The 20,467-nt window shown below is 40.9% G+C and overlaps 1 protein-coding gene across 3 annotated transcripts in view; it reads left to right on the forward strand.

Moving 5' to 3' along the window:
* The first annotated feature begins 19,725 nt into the window (after positions 1–19,725).
* LOC111185582 (uncharacterized) overlaps positions 19,726–20,467 on the forward strand; it is a 180,450-nt gene continuing 179,708 nt past the window's right edge. For all 3 annotated transcript variants that reach the window (XR_016388550.1, XR_016388549.1, XM_089899072.1), the window contains exon 1: positions 19,726–20,105. The gene's annotated coding sequence lies outside the window, so the exon portion shown is untranslated. The remainder of the gene's footprint in view (positions 20,106–20,467) is intronic.

Genomic DNA, 20,467 nt, shown 5'->3' on the forward strand with positions numbered 1-20,467 from the left:
TTTGTATCATTTTTTTAGATTCCACATGTAAGTGATATATGATATTTATCTCACGTAGTATGATAATCTCTAGTTGCATCCATGTTGCTGCAAATGGCATTATTTCATTCTTTTTAATGACTGAGTAATATTCCACTGTATATATGTACCACATGTTCCTCATTCATCTGTTGATGGACGTTTAGGTTGCTTCCATGTCTTGGCTATTATAAATAGTGCTGCTATAAACATTGGGGTACATGTAGCTTTTTGAATTAGAGTTTTCATCTTTTCTAGAGTGGGATTGCTGGATCATATGGTGTGTGCTCTAAGTATAAAATGCATGCCAGATTTCAAAGACTTAGTACAAAAGAGAATGTGAAAGATTTCACTAATAATTTTTAAGTTGACTACATGATGAAATGATAATATTTTAGATACATTGGGCTAAATAAAAATATGAAAATTAATTTTCTGTTTATTTTTGCTTTTTTATGTATGGCTTCTAGAAAAATTAAAATTATATATATGGAATGCATTATATTAAATTGGACACTAACATAAATATCAGGAAGACTACAGTTGGCCCTCTGTATCTTCAGGTTCTGCATCTGTAGATTCAACCAACTATGGATTGAAAATATTAAGAAAAAAAAATTCCAGAAAGTTCCAGAAAGCAAAACTTGAATTTGCCTTACTCCAGCAACTATTCATATGGTGTTTACATTGTATTTCCAACTATTTACACAGAATTTACAGTGTATTTACACAGCATTTACAGTGTATTTACAACTGTTTACATAGCATTTACATTGTATTAGGTATTGTAAGTAATGTAGAGATGATTTAAAGTATACAAGAGGATGTGTGTAGAGAATATATGTAAATTTATGCCATTTTATATAAGGGTCTTGAGCATCCGCTGATTCTGGTATTCGTGGAGGGTTCTGGCACCAGCCTCCAGTGGACACTGAGGACAGCTTACCTTTCTTACTGTCCGGCCCTATCCTCCCTCATGAGCCTGGCTGGTTGGGTGACAGAATGCTCTGATCTGCCTTTATGTTACTCTTTAGGAAACTCAGTCTTTCTGGCCTCAGTGTTTTCTTCTCTTTTTCTTTTTTTGTTTGTTTTGTTTTGTTTTATATTTTTTTTCTGGCTTCAGTGTTTTCTGACATGAGGTTGTTTTGAGGCTGTGAGTCTTGCCTTGTTTCTATAAATCAAGACCAAAGCAAAGCTCTGCCCTCAGGTTGACCCATGCTGTTTCAGAAATGGGGCTTTGGCTCCTGCACCTTACGTGTTAGCACAGGTGATTAGAGAAAGCCCAGGACAAAAGGAAAATCTGCCAAGACCTTCCTGTATTTCATGCCTTATTTAACTGGCCATTGCTTTTCTCCTTTATAAGTTTAAATCAAAGCAGAAGATGGTTAGGGCCCAAGGGAATGTTTTGATGTAGTGAGACTCGTGGCCACATGTTGGAGAAGGTGTCTTTCTTTCCCTCTCTGAGCACTTCATCAGGAGTGACTGTCCCCCGCATGTACAGTGATTCTCCACAAGAGTGCCTAGGGAGAATAACTACTTCTCACCCCCTCTGGGAAGCAACCAAGGATGTCTCACTTAGTTCTCACCAAGGAAGTGATTTCACACCAACCTCTTTGTACTTTGGTCTAGGCCAGGCAGAATAAGTTCCGTTTTCTTAGCTTAAAATTTTCGTCTAGACAGTTTAAAATTCCATTACATTTCTGTTTTTCAGAGTGAAAGCAGGGTCTCAGAACATTGGATGGGAGTCAGTCCAGGGGTTGGGATGTCCAGGCTGGGTCCCGCGGGTGGGACGCCTTCTTCTGCTGTCAGAGGTACTGCTGCCCTGGCACCTGGTGGGAGGACCCTCCCACTGGCCTGCGGCCCAGAGTAAGGCTGGAGCTGGCCCTTCCTGGACACAAAACAGCCTTGTGGACACGGTTGACAGAGAAACCCTCACTTCCAAGGGTGGGAGGATGGGAGGGCCCCCTCTAGCTTTTATAATTTATATATTTTTAAAAGGCTCTCCTCTGGCTTGGCCAACTGCAACTGGACAAGTCATTCAGCCTCCCCATTAAAGAAGGGAATTGGCAAGATGGACTCGCCAGTTCCATCCAGTCCCCAAGTTTTGTGATGCTATTAGGAGAAAGAAGAAACAGCCGGCTCAGGGGAACCAGGTTCACGGGAAAAAGGACTGAACGTTTCTTCTTAGAACAGCATGTACCCAGAAACAAGTATAGGTGAAACGAGATTACTGTCAAATGGGGCTTCTTATTTGATAGCCCTCCTTTCTGATGATAAACATGCCCAATGACAATCATCACAGCCCTTGACTTTGATAAATCTCTTGCTTTCATACTTGCCGTCAGAGCACACCCGTGCTCCATGGCTGTCTTGCTGGACACAGGGCTGGTACCGCTTCCCAAGCCTCAGGGCAGGCCTCAGTTGGGGCTGGAGTGTCATCCAGCCCCAGTTAACTTTGAGATGCTGAGCATCTGTTAACTACATGGTTGGCAGGAAGGCGAGGGTGGTACTGGTGTGGGGAGATAGAAGGACACGAAAGAAGAGGATAATAACTGTGTCTTCAACTGGGAATCTAGGAAGCAATAGGAGAGTCTCACAAATTCTTCCTCCCTCCTTCCCCAGAAAAGAGTGCCTGGTGTATAACTCCAAAGCACAGCTACGGCGATGTCATTGCCCTACTCAAAAATCCTTGGTGGCTTCCTGCTGCCCACATTTGGGCATTTGGGGCCATCTATAACTACCCCCAAATCTTCTTTCCATCTTTCTCTCTCACACTCCTCCTCAGAGACATCCTTCATCTTCCCACCTCCTTACTTTTTCTGGACTAGATACTCTTTCTCAAAAACTCTAATCCCAGAATTACCTCTTGAAATCCTCATCATCATTCAAGGCCCAGCTGGTTTTGGTGCCTCCTTCATGAAGCCTTCCTGGATTTCCTGAGCCAGGAATTTTCCCTCCCTTATCTGAGCATTCATAGCCTTTGGTTTGTATCTCTCTTTTGGTACAACTTGCTTTCTATCTATTCTTATAATTATTTCTACACACCTTTGACTATGCCTATGTGGAACTTAGAGCATTTAGCCCATGCTGTGCCCTTAGTAGGTGTTCAACAAATGTTTCTAGATCCACATATGAAATAAAAGTGGCAAAAAAGCCCATGCATTGGTGCTGATGTAGGAGTGCAGGACAGCTGCCAGGCCAGGTGAAACAAAGATCTAAGAGCAAATGGCCTCAGACCACCTCAAAGCACAGAGGCTTTATTTTCCAGAACAGAATTTGCTGGTAGCTTGCCAGCCCTGTCTGCCTCCCAGAGGGGACCTATTTTTTTCCCCTTCTCTTTTCTTCTTTGAGCCCCACACACCTGCCTCCTTCTCATATTGAATAAAGGAAGAATTGGAAATACAAGAGGCACTTAAGGAAAAGAAGTACTAATTTTGAAGATTATGTTGTGGTTAGGTTAATCTCACAATATGAGGAGTTTAGTTTTGATCACTTTCTGCTTATCATTTACTTAAAAAAGACAACCATCATATTTAAAACAAACTTCAGGACCTTGGAGGTTCTAAGCCAGTGCCTTCCACACTTGGATGAGCATACACACCTCTGGAGGATCTCACTAAAATGCAGAATCGGACTTAGTAGGTCTGGGTAGAGTCTATCATTTCACATTTCTAACAAGCTCCCAGGTGATGCCTGTGCTCTGGTTCTGTGGACCACACCTTGAGAAATACATGATTTTCAAATTATGTGCAGTAACTAAGTTTCTCAAATCACCTTTCTCACTTTGAGCCCCCATAATGGTGCTGTCCTTTTTTTTAAATTTTTATTTTATATTATAGTTGACTTACAATGTTGTGTTACTTTCAGGTGTACAGCAAAGTGATTCAGTTATACATATATCCATTCTTTTTCAGATTCTTTTCCCATATACGTTATTAGAGAAGATTGAGTAGAGTTCCCTGTGATATACAGTAGGTCCTTGTTGATTACCTATTTTATATATAGTAGTGTGTATTTGTTAATCCCGAACTCCTAATTTATCCCTCCCCCTCCCACGTTTTCCCTTTGATAACCATAAGTTTGTTTTTGATGTCTGTGAGTCTGTTTCTGTTTTGTAAATAAGTTCTTTTGTATCATTATTTTTTAGATTCCACATATAAATGCTACCATATGATATTTGGCTTTCTCTGTCTGATTTACTTCATTTAGTATGATAATCTCTAGGTCCATCCATGTTGCTGCAAATGGCATTATTTCATTCTTTTTCATGGCTGAGTAATATTCCATTGTATATATATATATACCACATCTTCTTTGTCCATTCCTCTCTCAATGGACATTTAGGTTGCTTCAATGTCTTGGCTGTGGTAAATTTTTTGGCACTCTTCTTAAGGCCCATTAGGAGACTTCATTATGTTATAGCTATGTATACGTTAGGAGCAATTGCTTTGAAGGTAGAAGCCATCTCTTCCTGTTATCTTCACATTTTCTTTTATAACCCTCATACTAGCAGCACACAGTAAGTCTTCACAAATGTTTGTTATATGAATAAGTGAGTGAATGAATGGGCAAAGCAAAACTATAAAACTGTATTCCAGGGCACAGTTGTGCCCCTCAGAGAAAGCTGAGTCCAAGAAAACAAATCAAGGTGTTTGATGGAAACTGACCTCTGTCAGGAGCTGACCTCATTGCTTAGGGAGAGGGACCATTTTGAACTGACTGGACCATATGCCCTTTTGAATACCATAGGCTCCCAGTTATACTTTGGAATGTGCCACTAGGAAGGACACACCACATAACATATGGCAGTCACCATACACTGGGGTTTAGTGTTATGAACCTCTGGCAACTTCTCACTACAATCCTGTGTAATTATTCAAATGCTAATTATAGAACCCATGGAGTATCCAGGCTCTTAGCCTTTTCTGCTTATTTCTCCCTCCTTGTTTATTTTTGGTCACTTTTCAACATTTTGGCACTATTCATCATGTCATGTGCAGAGCTGCTAGTGAGAGCTTTACTGTAACAGAGATCTCTTCAGAGCCCTTGTCTTCCTGGGCTTCAAATGCCTGCCCACTGCCAACCAGAGTCAAGACCCCTGCTGAGCAGGGCCTCCTAGGCCCTTAGGTGCCCGCCCTGTGGCCTTTCTCCGCTTTATCTTTCAGCCTTTGCCACCATAATCTCCACTCCCTCCAAAAAGACTGTTTTCCAATCCCTGAGCACATGCTTAGTCTCCGTGTGTTTGCTTTTCCTGTTTGCTTTGCCTAAAATGCCTTCTCTCCACCTGGCAACCTCCCTTTCCCCGCCCTGTCCAATCGTCCAATCCCACCTTCCCCTGGGGTCCTCCTGAAACTCCAGAAAGAACAAGTCAGTCTTCCGGGGGCCCTGCCTCTTTGATGCTCCTCTGTTTCTTCATTCATCCCATGGCGTTATCGATGGAGCCCTACTCTGGCCCACCTACCTTCCCCTTTTGTCTCCAGCCCCACCGTGGGCACCCAACTCATGCTCGTTGAAGAAATGGAGTCCATGGGAAAGCACTTTAACCACCGCTATTCACGATAATCCCTCTTCCTTTCTCCTGGCCGTCCAGAAGGAATTCCCATCAATCCAGGACCTGCTTTGTGCCAACCTCATTACCTCCTGTCTTATTTCTTCTTCACAACTTCTCTTCGTGGTAGGTGTTATTAACCTTACTGTGTTCACGGGAATGCTGTGGTTCAGGGAAGCTAAGTCACTTGCCCCAGAGCTTTCTGAAGATTTTGTCTGCAGATGTGGGACCCATATGCTAAAAATTGGGGCTCTGGAAGCCTAAGTCCCATAAAGTATGTGCTGAAAGCCGGTGCCTCCTTAATAAGGCTGTTGGTTGGGTAGGAAGTCTGTCAGAGGCATCTGAGTCACTCATTCCTGAAACAAGACCTCAGTGTCGAATGGAATTCCCCCTCTTTCCTGTCCCTGGTTCCTTTATATGACTCAAGAGGAGCGCACGGTACGTAGGGAGCTCGCGGACTTGGTAGGTATGACTTTGAGGGTGGGGCAGCATTTTTCGAACCACAAGTAGCCAGATTATTTCCTCTTTCCAGAGGGGTTATTGTTGGTCATGCTCATGGAGCCATCATTTCAAAATATTTTCAAGAGGTTTTTTTCTTTTGCCATTAATTTAAAGACAGGTGATTTCACGCTTGCATGTTTCCTTCTTTAGATAGATTGCACTTGTGGGTAATTGACGGTTCTAGGATTGATACAACACAAACACACCCAGTATCTGTGTGACCTTGGACAAATGATCGAACCTCTCTGAGCCTTCACTTCCTCATTTAGAAAATGAGGTTGCTGGGGGGACTACCTGCGAGCACGCATTTGTGAAAACAGGTGCTGAGCCTACAGTAGCTGCTCACAAATATTTGCCGAACCTGAGGTCCCAGCACCTAGTTTTCCCCAACGCTTCTTTCTCATCAAAATCCTCCTCAGGCACTGAAGTGCTTAAGCAATTCTAGAAAGAGTTTGGATATAAATTACAAGCAAATAATCCATGATATAACTGAATATTTAAATAAGGCTGTCCTTTGGGTTTCTGTTTCTTCTCCAGAAGAATGTGGGCCACAGTGAAGTGAAGGTAAAATAAAAATGAATGAAACTCATTCACTCACTGAGGATTGAAAGCCAACTGGACCACTAGCGTCAGAATCCCCTTTAATGCCCCATCCTAACCTAGGATGATCTCTAGCTGAGGAGTCCTAGAGTTTGGGTGAGTATCAAGAAAGGAGGTGTAACTTAGTGAGAAACAAACTCATCGGGTGATTCTTATAAGGATTAAGAGTTTAGGATGACTCAGCTGCTTTTCTTAACTCAGTCAAACTAACAAAAGGTGCTGTGGAGAAATAAGTCTCCCTGCTGTGGTCACGGTTTTTCCTTCAGGAGACCTCAGACCCATGTTTGGCATTTGTCACACCCCTTTTTGGTTTCTGTATACAAACCTTTTAAGCCTGAAGGTGGTGAACTGACATGTGTTTTGGAAGGAAGACCGTGGAGACGGTAGAATTGCAGCACTGGGGTTTTAAATCACAGCCTGTGATTAGAAGCAAGCAAGAAGATTCATTCTGATATTGCTATTTGGCATTGATTTAGAAAATTCAGAAATTCTGAGCGTCTCTACAGGGAATGCAAAATGAATGAATCAACTCTGTTTGGGTGGAGCGCATTTAATCCAGGGAAATCGGTTTGTGTAAGTTACGACGTGCACTTTGGGGGCCGAACGGTCCTTCCACCTGTGTCTGCTTCCACTTCCTGTCCTTGGAGCAAGAGGCGTACTAGCATCCCATTAAGTCGAGGAGGGCACATGGCATTTTGACACCGTTGTTTTTATACAAGTACATTTGATACAGGCTTAAAAATGAAGCCTAAAAAAAAGCCTTAAAAAATCTCTTATTTTTTAGTTTTATTACCAAATGAAGTAAGACAAAGAGCTTCACCCATCCCCGCCCATTCAGCCCCAGAACATCACCTCCGTGCTAATCCTCCGGAGCTCCTCTGATGTAAAGATGGGACTAAGCTGGGCACCAGGGGTGTGTCAGGTCGTCAGGGTGGGCGGTAGCTGTTGGAAAATCACTAGTAATGACACAGCAGTTATGTGCCCTCAGGAAGGGCATTGTCATCCTGAGTGTCATTTCTTGTCTGAGAATCTGGGAGTTCTCTGTCTCGTGTCCTCTAATTTTGCTCTTTGAGTTGCAACATCCATAATTATTACTTTCGATTAATAATAGATTGGCAAATACCTCTGCTTTGTGTAAGTTTCTTGATTATGTCAACTTAATTATTCCTTAGACCCTAGAGGGGATGGAAGGAAAGGAAGTTATTTGGCACACAATGTAGTCCTTTTTCCTTAGGCTGTCCGGAAAATGTTCATTTTTGTTTTTAATAATTTTCTCAATACACATTTTATAGAGGTTTGTTCAATATTGTTAAATTCCCTTATGATGACAGTTTGGAGGGGACCCTCCTGTGAGACTCAGTTTGAATAGACTTTTCCAAAATATTTTTGCTGCCTTAAAAGTGGTTTTTGAAAAATGAGTAAAAGATACACACGGCAAAAGAAAAATCAAACGCACAACTATGGCTACAGTAGAATGATCAGTCTTTGCTGGGGCTTAGAGGGAAGGAGGGAGGAATGGGTGGGCAGAGGGGATGTTGAGGGCAGTGAAACTGTTCTGTGTGATACGATGAGGGCAAACACACGCGATATACATTTGTCAAAACCCACAGAATGTTCAACATCAAGGGAACCCTAATGTGCACTGTGGACTTTCGTAATCACTTATTAGTATTGGCTCATCAGTTGTAAGATGGGAACCCCACACCAGTGCACGATGTTAGTGATGGGGTGTGGTAGCTGAGGGAGTACATCCTGTGCTTCCTGCCCATTTCTTCTGTAAACCTGAAACTGCTCAAAAATAAATTTAAAAAAAAGGCTTTAGAAAATAAGTAAAAGATGCATATGGTAAAAAATGTATAATGTATAAAATAGATGACTAATGAGAACCTACTATATAGCACAGGGAACTCTACTCAATGCTCTGTGGTGATCTAAATGGGAAGGAAATCTAGAAAAGAGGGGATATATGTATACGTATAACTGATTCACTTCGCTGTACAGCAGAAACTAACACAACATTGTAAAGCAACTATGCTCCAATAAAAATTATTTTAAAAAAAATACAGAGTTTGTGGGGAGGGAGTTGTCCCCATTTCTGATCCTCAGTCCTCAGCATCCCGCCCCGGAGGCAGTGATGTTTGTCAGTTTAAAAAATATCCTTCCAGAGATATTCTCCTCGAGCACACGCACATGTAAATATGATCTATCTTTTTAAATACAAATATTGCATGTTATATATAATTTTCATTAAAAGGAAATAAAATATAAGACTAACACAGAACAGAAAACAATAGAGTAGGCAAAAATCCCCCATAAATGGTGGAGGCAGGAATGGAGCAAGGTCAGGGGTGCAAATGGGGTTTGGTGATACCCGAGAGAGGTGTTTGACAGGGTGGTTCTGAGGCAGTTCCGGCAAAATCGCTGCCCCCCAAAGCTGTATCGGAACAGCCTGCTCCTGTCTCTGATTAGACAGTACTGTGAAAGCTGTATAATCTAAGGGTTGTTCTCTTCAAGACCTTGGCAAGCAGTCCATTCATTCCAGTGGCATCATCTCTCAAATGTTTTTGGAACCTCTCCTCCGTAATTGGCCTTCAGAGTCGGCCAGACAGTTTGTTTTGTTGCATTTTTTAAAACTGAGAAAGGGGATCATCTGATGGCTCTGAGCCCGGGGGGTGTGAGCCCCGGGGACTGTGCACCTGAATTTGCTAATGTGGTCGTGCTGTTGTTTGCTTTTTGTGTAACAGAAAAAGCAAACAAACCAACACCCCCAGCCTGCTCCCACCGCCCGCATTGCGGTAGGATAAACGTGGATGCAGGGGGCTGCTTTGCATCTGAGAAAAATGAATGCTAATACGGCAGCTTGATTTGTTTCTGACTTTTCTCCAGGTTAAGTTAAATGACATCCAAGGAGTGAAGACATTAGACCTGCGCTATCCAATACGATAGCTACAAGCCACGTGAGTTGAGTACTTGCCACTCAGTAATGTACTAAACACAATTTACTTATTTATTAGCTTATTGTTCCTTGTCTCTCCTTGCCCTTACCTCACCCCACCCCGCTAAAGTATAAGCTCTGTAAGCCAGGGATCTTCGATTTATCTACTTATGTATCTAAGTATTTGCACACAGTAGGTTCTCAATAAATGTTTGTTGAATGAATGAATGAAAGACCTCACCTTCATGCCTGAAAACCTTTCTCTCTGGTTGGGAAGGGAGCAAAGGTACACACAGGAAATGTGTCGAGAAAAACATAGGAGATACATACACGCATACATATATATGTTTGCATGTGTACATACAGATTGTGTGGTATGGGTTATAAATGCTATTAGAATTCACAGAAAGGAAATAGTGAAGTCTGGAGACAGACTTGAGCTGAAACGTGAGCGCGGGACCTGGAGTCTGTGTGAGAATCAAGAAAGGAGGAGATGTTACTCAGTGAGACAGATGGTAAGTGAAGCTCCAAGAGGGTGCTTGTGAAGAGGAGGAGCTAAGGACTGAGACCTTGGTTTTAGGGGGACACCTACAGTTAGGGTGTGGAAGCAGGAAGAGAAACCAGCCAAGGAGTGAGGAAAGAGAAAGTCAAGATAAGGAAACCCGGGAGTGCTCTGGGGCCAGAACCCTGGGAAGCAAATTTGAAGAAAGGGAATGCAATCATGAGGATTCTGTGCAGGAGCCAGTATGGGATATAAACACACACAGTGAAGGTAGGTGTTTTTTTTTTTTCTTTTTTGCGGTACGCGGGCCTGTCACTGTCGTGGCCTCTCCTGTTGCGGAGCACAGGCTCCGGACTAGCAGGCTCAGCGGCCATGGCTCACGGGCCCAGCCGCTCTGCGGCATGTGGGATCTTCCCGGACCGGGGCACGAACCCGTGTCCCCTGCGACGGCAGGCGGACTCTCAACCACTGCGCCACGAGGGAAGCCCTAGAAGGTAGGTTTTGATCTAAGGGGAGTTACTAGATTTTGTCGTCACTTGCTAGATTTTGAATTGCCAGGTATAGTTATTGCAGTTTGGATAGTTGCTAGTAGGTACTGCTCTGCTTAAGTTTGATTGGTTCATGAATAACCAGGAGACCATAGATGGATCGCTCTACCATCCAGTCTCTTAGCATTTTCCTCTAAAATAGAAATCTCCTGTAAAATATGTATCTCGTTTGTAAAAAATAAGCTATTATTAATTGCTGCTTATAAAGAAAGTGCTACATAATTTAGAGTAACTAAATATAGGTTAAATTCCGTTGACATTAAGCTCAATTATATTTTTAGTCTTTCCTTAGCTAAGTCTTGGCTTTTTTGTTTTCTCCTAATTGAAAGGAATTTTTCTAATTTAAAGGAATCATACTTATTAAGAGTAAAACTATAGGTCTAGGTTTGCTTGAGACAGTCCCTGATTTTGCCTCTTATTCTGGCATCCTGTCTGGATTAGCCTTTGTCCCAGATGTTCCTTTTTTTTTTTTAAATAAATTTATTTCTTTATTTTTGGCTGTGTTGGGTCTTCACTGCTGTGTCTGGGCTTTCTCTAGTTGCGGCAAGCGGGGGCTACTCTTCGTTGCGGTGTGTGGGCTTCTCATTTGGTGGCTTCTCTTGTTGCGGAGCATGGGCTCTAGGCGCACAGGCTTCAGTAGTTGTGGTATGCGGGCTCAGTAGTTGTGGCTCGCAGGCTCTAGAGCGCAGGCTCAGTAGTTGTGACACACAGACTTAGCTGCTCTGCGGCATATGGGATCTTCCTGGACCAGGGCTCGAACCTATGTCCCCTGCACTGGCAGGCGGATTCTTAACCGCTGCGCTACCAGGGAAGTCCCCAGATGTTCCTTTTTAAAGGAGGTACTGTTTCTACTAGTACAGAGATAAGCAGGGGTGGGTTTGGTAGCTTTTACTCCTTGACCAATCGTATGTGAGACACAGTGCAGCAGCCAGAGTTCTCCCTTCAATGCATGGTTAAGTCTGAAACACAGCTAAGCATCAGGCCTCTTTTCTTGTAGCTTTCCAGATGTAGCCTGACTCCTTTTCAAAGACATTATGCAGCATGTTTGCTGATAAAATGAAGCGCTCTGGACAGGGGCAGCTGGGGATAACGAACGCCCTTTCTTCCCAGGTGCTGGTAGTTGATGCCACTGGACCAGGTGCTGGTTGCCGCTGCTGACTTGGTAAACCAGCCAGTTGTGCTGTGACCCATCCTTTGGTCTGTGTGATGCTGTACCCTCAAAGTGCCAGTCTGCAGTCAATGGGGCCAAGGTGAAATATGAGAAAATACAGGCTAATATAGGTGGACTTGAGATATGTTCAGGAAAGAGGCTAAGAAGTTCTACCTCAGAGCTTATAGGGAGTATCTGAAAGCTGCTGCTACATTGGTTGTGTCGTTTACCGTATTGTGTAAATCTGCATCTAGTGTTTATATTGTTTAGTGTGGTAGGCTGGATAATGTCCTCCTCCCCCTGAAGATGTTCGTGTCCCAATCCCTGGAACCTGTGAATATATTACATTTGAAAATGTAGGTCAGTTATGGGTCTTGAAATGGAGAGATTATTCTGGATGATCTAGGTGGGCCTGATGTACTCAAGGGTCCTTATATGAGGGACGCAGGAGCTCAGAGTCAGTAGTAGATGTCATCACCAAACCAAGAGTTTGGAGTGATGTGAGGAAGGGGTCATGAGCTAAGGAATACAAGTGGACTCAAGAAATTGCAAAAGGCAAGGAAATGGATTCTCCCCTCTGAGCCTCCAGAAGGAACCAGCTTAACTGACATTTTGGCTTTAGCCCAGTGAGACTGATTTTGGACTTCTGACCTCCAGAGCTGTAAGACAATACATTCGTATTATTTTAAGTCACTAAGTTTGTGGTAATTTGTTATAGCAGCAATGGGAAACTAGCCCATTTAGAATGCCTCTTTGGCTTCCCTGGTAGCGCAGTGGTTGAGAGTCTGCCTGCCGATGCAGGGGACGTGGGTTCATGCCCCGGTCCGGGAAGATCCCACATGCCACGGAGTGGCTGGGCCCGTGAGCCATGGCCGCTGAGCCTGCGTGTCCGGAGCCTGTGCTCCGCAACGGGAGAGGCCACGACAGTGAGAGGCCCGCGTACCACAAAAAAAAAAAAAAAGAATGCCTCTTTATTTTGCAGTAAATCTTTCTGCCAACAATCAGCTAAAAACATGAAAAATTCGTACTTAATGAAAAATTAGATGCTTAGATGTCTGTGTCTTAATGATAGTCGATAATGAAACTATAACATGAACAAAGCATTTGTCGACATTTATTGTCCACAGTGGGGGAACCATAATGATATCACTGACTACAGAAAAAGCGGAAGACACACATCTGTTGAGGCTGCATCAGCATCTACTTAAAAGTTTTGCTCAGCTGCAGAAGATGTATTTACATATTGCTCAGTGAAGCGTGACTTTTTATTTAGATCAAATACCATTTCTTCTAGATTAATTTCACTCATTTTCAATTCCAAGTTTTCTTATATATATACTAAAAAGAGAAGCAATTGACATTAATGTGGCTTCATTGGTAGCAGAAGAAACTTTTTTTTTTTATAAATAAGTCTTCTGATTACTTTTGGATTAAAATCAATTTTAAATGTTTAATCGAAGTAGTCAATGAAGGAAGGACCAAAAAAATTTAATGTTGGAAGCTTTTAACAAACTGAAACCATCAAAAACCAAGTTGCAAATAGGGAGATACTGAAAATTATCCCTAAAAAGGCAAAGGAGAAATTGAACAATTAAACATTGAGGGCTCAGATGTTGTACAAGATTTAATTTTAAAAATCTATACTCATGCTTGTGCTTTGGAAGATCTTGATTTGTGGCGCTCTGTTGACAAAACTCTTACTTTTAATTGTACAGATTTAGATTCTGAAGTGGAATAGAATGATATCTAGAAGGCTTACAATTTTGCAGCATCTACATTTGGCAAAATATTAAAAAGAATCATAAATAGATACAACTTAATTTGATCAGATTTATCTTACACAGTATTTGTTAAAGCAATGTACTTTGGGGGCTTCCCTGGTGGCGCAGTGGTTGAGAGTCTGCCTGCCGATGCAGGGGACACGGGTTCATGTCCCGGTCCGGGAAGGTCCCACATGCCGCGGAGCGGCTGGGCCCGTGAGCCATGGCCGCTGAGCCTGCGCGTCCGGAGCCTGTGCTCCGCAACGGCACACAATAGTGAGAGGCCCGCGTACCGCATAAAAAAAAAAAAAAAAAAAGAGAAAAAGAAATGTACTTTGGGGTCGGGGTTGGGCAAAATGGGTCAAGGAGGTCAAGACTTGCAAATTTCCAGTTATAAAATAAATAAGTCATGGGGATATAATGTATAGCATGGTGACTTTAGTTAACAATGCTGTACTGTATATTTAAAAGTTTCTGAAAGTAGATCATCACAAGAAAAAAAATGTGTAACTATGTGTGTTGATGAATGTTTAGATTTATTGTGATCTTTTCACAATATGTATATGTCAAATCATTATGTTGTACATTTGAAACTAATATAATGTTGTATGTCAGTTATATCTCAGTTTAAAAAAAGAAAAAAAAGAAATGTACTTTGACCTAAGAAAAGAGATAGTACCTATAAACGTATTTGGTCTGAATTATTTACATATTTCAATGTAGAAAAATAATTAGAATTGTGAATTAGAATTTATACGAATAAATTCTTCTATTTAGCAGAATTTGTTCTCAGTTTACCAAGTACTTTAGCATCTGTAGAAAGAGTATTTTTCCAAATAAAAATATTGTGGTCTATAGAGAAATCAATTGAAGATATAAACAATTTAAAATTTATTAATCGTAAAATGCAACTTTGCAGAAAATTACAGGCAACTTCATTAAATAATTAAAATCTTCAAGACTGCAATAAAAAATACATTCTTCAAAATATTTCAGTTAGATAGATATGACTAAGTAACGGATTAAAGTACATGAACACATACCAAGAATGTTTTACTTTATTTTTAAATTTCAGATAATCCATGTAAATATGTATTTTTTTTCCTATTTTGCTTTAATATACATGGATATTGGCTACTTTTTTTGAATTTAATTTTATTTTTTTATACAGCAGGTTCTTATTAGTCATCCATTTTATACACATCAGTGAATACATGTCAATCCCAATCACCCAATTCATCCCACCCCCACCGCCAACCCCTGCCACTTTCCCCCCTCAGCGTGCATACGTTTGTTCTCTGCATCTGTGTCTCAACTTCTGCCCTGCAGACTGGTTCATCTATACTATTTTTCTAGGTTCCATACATATGCTTTAATATGCGACATTTGTTTTTCACTTTCTGACTTACTTCACTCTGTACACCAGTCTCTAGATCCATCCACATCTCTAGAAATGACCCAATTTCGTTCCTTTTTATGGCTGAGTAATATTCCATTGTATATATGTACCATAACTTCTTTATCCATTCGTCTGTCGATGGGCATTTAGGTTGCTTCCATGACCTGGCTGTTGTAAATAGTGCTGCAGTGAACATTGGGGTGCATGTGTCTTTTTGAATTATAGTTTTCTCTGGGTATATGCCCAGTAGTGGGATTGCTGGGTCATCTGGTAATTCTATTTTTAGTTTTTTACGGAACCTCCATACTGTTCTCCATAGTGGCTGTATCAATTTACATTCCCACCAACAGCGCAAGAGGGTTCCCTTTTCTCCACACCCTCTCCAGCATTTGTTGCTTGTAGATTTTCTGAGGATGCCCATTCTAACTGGTGTGAGGTGATACCTCATTGCAGTTTTGATTTGCATTTCTCTAATAATTAGTTATGTTGAGCAGCTGTTCATGTGCTTCTTGGCCATCTGTATGTCTTCTTTGGAGAAATGTCTATTTAGATCTTCTGCCCATTTTTGGATTGGGTTGTTTGTTTCTTTAATATTGAGCTGCATGAGCTGTTTATATATTTTGGAGATTAATCCTTTGTCCATTGATTCTTTTGCAAATATTTTCTCCCATTTTGAGGATTGTCTTTTTGTCTTGTTTATGGTTTCCTTTGCTGTGCAAAAGCTTTTAAGTTTCATTAGGTCCCATTTGTTTATTTTTGTTCTTATTTCCATTACTCTAGGAGGTGGATCAAAAAATACCTTGCTGTGATTTATGTCAAAGAGTGTTCTTCCCATGTTTTCCTCTAAGAGTTTTATAGTGTCCGGTCTTACATTTAGGTCTCTAATCTATTTTGAGTTTATTTTTGTGTATGGTGTTAGGGAGTGTTCTAATTTCATTCTTTTACATGTAGCTGTCCAGTTTTCCCAGCACCACTTATTGAAGAGACTGTCTTTTCTCCATCGTATATCCTTGTCTCCTTTGTCATAGATTAGTTGACCATAGATGTGTGGGTTTATCTCTGGGATTTCTATCTTGTTCCATTGATCTATATTTCTGTTTTTGTGCCAGTGCCATATTGTCTTGATTACTGTAGCTTTGTTGTATAGTCTGAAGTCAGGGAGTCTGATTCCTCCAGCTCTGTTTTTTTCACTCAAGATTGCTTTGGCTATTTGGGGTCTTTTGTGTCTCCATACAAATTTTAAGATATTTTGTTCTACTTCTGTAAAAAATGCCATTGGTAATTTGATAGGGATTGCACTGAATCTGTAGATTGCTTTGGGTAGTATAGTCATTTTGACAATATTGATTCTTCTAATCCAAGAACGTGGTATATCTCTCCATCTGTTGGTATCATCTTTAATTTCTTTCATCAGTGTCTTATAGTTTTCTGCATACAGGTCTTTTGTCTCCCTAGGTAGGTTTATTCCTAGGTATTTTATTCTTTTTGTTGCAGTGGTAAATGGGAATGTTTCCTTAATTTCTCTTTCAGATTTTTCATCATTAGTGCATAGGAATGCAAGAGATTTCTGTGCATTAATTTTGTATCCTGAAACTTTACCAAATTCATTGATTAGCTCTAGTAGTTTTCTGGTGGCATCTTTAGGATTCTCTATGTATAATATCATGTCATCTGCAAACAGTGACAGTTTTACTTCTTCTTTTCCAATTTGTATTCCTTTTACTTCTTTTTCTTCTCTGATTGGTGTGGCTAGGACTTCCAAAACTATGTTGAATAACAGTGGTGAGAGTGGATATCCTTGTCTTGTTCCTGATCTTAGAGGAAATGCTTTCAGTTTTTCACCATTGAGAATGATGTTTGCTGTGGGTTTGTCCTATATGGCCTTTATTATGTTGAGGTAGGTTCCCTCTAAGCCTACTTTCTGGAGAATTTTTATCATAAATGCGTGTTGAATTTTGTCAAAAGCTTTTTCTGCATCTATTGAGATGATCATATGGTTTTTATTCTTCAATTTGTAATATGGTGTACCACATTGATTGATTTGTGTATATTGAAGAATCCTTGCATCCCTGGGATAAATTGCACTTTATCATGGTGTATGATCCTTTTAATGTGTTGTTGGATTCTGTTTGCTAGTATTTTGTTGAGGATTTTTGCATCTATTTTCATCAGTGATATTGGCCTGTAATTTGCTTTTTTTGGTAGTATCTGTGTCTGATTTTGGTGTCAGGGTGATGGTGGCCTCATGGAATGGGTTTGGGAGTGTTCCTTCCTCTGCTATTTTTTGGAAGAGTTTGAGAAGGATGGATGTTAGCTCTTCTCTAAATGTTTGAGAGAATTCACCTCTGAAGCCATCTGAGCCTGGACTTTTGTTTGTTGGAAGGTTTTTAATCACAGTTTCAATTTCATTACTTGTCATTGGTCTGTTCATATTTTCTATTTCTTCCTGGTTCAGTCTTGGAAGGTTATACCTTTCTAAGAATTTGTCCATTTCTTCCAGGTTGTCCATTTTATAGGCATAGTGTTGCTTGTAGTAGTCTCTTATGATGCTTTGTATTTCTGCCATGTCCGCTGTAATTTCTCCTTTTTCATTTCTAATTTTATTGATTTGAGTCCTCTCCCTCTTTTTCTTGATGAATCTGGCTCAAGGTTTATCAATTTTGTTTATCTTCTCAAAGAACGAGCTTTTAGTTTTACTGATCTTTGCTATTGTTTTCTTTGTTTCTATTTTATTTATTTCTGCTCTGATCTTGATGATTTCTTTCCTTCTACCAACTTTGGGTTTGGTTTGTTCTTCTTTCTCTAGTTCCTTGAGGTGTAAGGTTAGATGGTTTATTTGAGATTTTTCTTGTTTCTTCAGGTAGGCTTGTATTGGTATAAACTTCCCTCTTAGAACTGCTTTTCCTGCATCCCATAGGTTTTGGATCGTCATGTTTTCATTGTCATTTGTCTCTAGGTATTTTTTGATTTCCTCTTTGAGTTCTTCAGTGATCTTTGGTTATTTAGTAACGTATTGCTTAACCTCCATGTGTTTGTGCTTTTTACGTTTTTTTCCCTGTAATTGATTTCTAATCTCATAGTGTTATGGTCAGAAAAGATCCTTGATATGATTTCAATTTTCTTAAATTTACTGAGGCTTGATTTGTGACCCAAGATGTGATCTATCCTGCAGAATGTTCCATGCGCATTTGAGAAGAAAGTGTAATCTGCTGTTTTTGGTTGGAATGTCCTATAAATGTCAATTAAATGTATCTGGTTTGTTGTGTCATTTAAAGCTTGTGTTTCCTTATTAATTTTCTGTCTGGATGATCTGTCCAGTGGTGTAATTGAGGTGTTAAAGTCCCCCACTGTTATTGTGTTACTGTCAATTTCCTCTTTTATAGCTGTTAGCAGTTGCCTTATGTATTGAGGTGCTCCTATGTTGGGTGCGTATATATTTATAATTGTTATATCTTCTTCTTGGATTGATCCCTTGATCATTATGTACTGTCCTTCCTTGTCCTTGTCACATTCTTTATTTAAAGTCTATTTTATCTGATATGAGTATTGCTACTCCAGCTTTTACTGATTTGCATTTGCATGGAATATCTTTTTCCATCCCCTCACTTTCAGTCTGTATGTGTCCTTAGGTCTGAAGTGGGTCTCTTGTAGACAGCATATATATGGGTCTTGTTTTTGTACCCATTCAACAAGCCTGTGTCTTTTGGTTGGAGCATTTAATCCATTCACATTTAAGGTAATTATTGATATGTATGTTCCTATTACCATTTTCTTAATTGTTTTGTGTTTGTTTTTGTAGGTCCTTTTCTTCTCTTGTGTTTCCCACTTAGAGAAGTTCCTTTAGCATTTGTTGTAGAGCTGGTTTGGTGGTGCTGAATTCTCTTAGCTTTTGCTTGTCTGTAAAGCTTTTGATTTCTCCGTCGAATCTGAATGCGATCCTTGCTGGGTAGGGTAATCTTGGTTGTAGGTTCTTCCCTTTTATCACTTTAAGTATATCATGCTACTCCCTTCTGGCTTGTAGAGTTTCTGCTGAGAAATCAGCTGTTAACCATATGGTAGTTCCCTTGTATGTTATTTGTCATTTTTCCCTTGTTGCTTTCAGTATAATCTTTCTTTGTCTTTAATTTTTGTCAGTTTGATTACTATGTGTCTCCGCATGTTTCTCCTTGGGTTTATCCTGCATGGGACTCTCTGTACTTCCTGGACTTGGGTGGCTATTTCCCTTCCCATGTTAGGGAAGTTTTTGACTATAATACTTCAAATATTTTCTCAGGTCCTTTCTCTCTCTTTTCTCCTTGTGGGACCCCTATAATGCAAATGTTGTTTCATTTAATGTTGTCCCAGAGGTCGCTTAGGCTGTCTTCATTTCTTTTCATTCTTTTTTCTTTATTCTGTTCTGTGGCAGTGAATTCCACCATTCTGTCTTCCAGGTCGCTTATCCATTCTTCTGCCTCAGTTATTCTGCTATTGATTCCTTCTAGTGTATTTTTCATTTCAGTTATTGTATTGTTCATCTCTGTTTGCTTGTTCTTTAATTCTTCTAGGTCTTTGTTAAACATTTCTTGCATCTTCTCGATATTTGCCTCCATTCTTTTCCTGAGGTCTTGGATCATCCTCACTATCGTTATTCTGAACTCTTCTTCTGGTAGGTTGCCTATCTCCCCTTCATTTATTTGTTTTTCTGGGGCTTTATCTTGTTCCTTCACCTGGTACATAGTCCTCGGCCCTTTCATCTTGTCTGTCTTTCTGTGAATGTGGTTTTCCTTCCACAGGCTGCTGAATTGTAGTTCTTCTTGTTTCTGCTGTCTGCCCTCTGGTGGGTGAGGCTATCTAAGAGGCTTGTGCAAGCTTCCTGGTGGGAGGGACTGGTGGTAGATCTGGGTGTTGCTCTGGTGGGCAGAGCTCAGTAAAACTTTAATCCACTTGTCTGCTGATGGGTGGGGCTGGGTTCCCTCCCTGTTGGTTGTTTGGCCTGAGGAGACCCAGCACTGCAGCCTTCCCAGCTCTTTGGTGGGGCTAATGGAAGACTCTGGGAGGGCTCACTTCAAGGAGTACTTCCCAGAACTTCTGCTGTCAGTGTCCTTGTCCCCATGGTGAGCCACAGCCACCCCGTGCCTCTGCAGGAGACCGTCCAACACTAGCAGGTAGGTCTGGTTCAGTCACCTATGGGGTCACTGCTTCTTCCCCTGGGTTCTGGTGCTCATACTACTTGGTGTGTGCCCTCCAAATGTGGAGTCTCTGTTTCCCCCAGTCCTGTAGAAGTCCTGCAATCAAATCCCGCTAGCCTTCAAGGTCTGATTCTCTAGGAATTCCTCCTCCCGTTGCCAGACCCCCAGGTTGGGAAGCCTGACGTGGGGCTCAGAACCTTCACTCTAGTGGGTAGACTTCTGTGGTATAAGTGTTCTCCAGTTTGTGAATCACCCACCCAGCAGTTATGGGATTTGATTTTATTGTGATTGTGCCCTTCATACCATCTCATTAAAGCCTCTCCTTTGTCTTTGGATGT

Source organism: Delphinapterus leucas, chromosome 17, assembly GCF_059928025.1.
Source record: "Delphinapterus leucas isolate spDelLeu-1000000601 "Yukka" chromosome 17, BTC_Dleu_Yukka2, whole genome shotgun sequence".
NCBI lineage: Eukaryota > Metazoa > Chordata > Mammalia > Artiodactyla > Monodontidae > Delphinapterus > Delphinapterus leucas.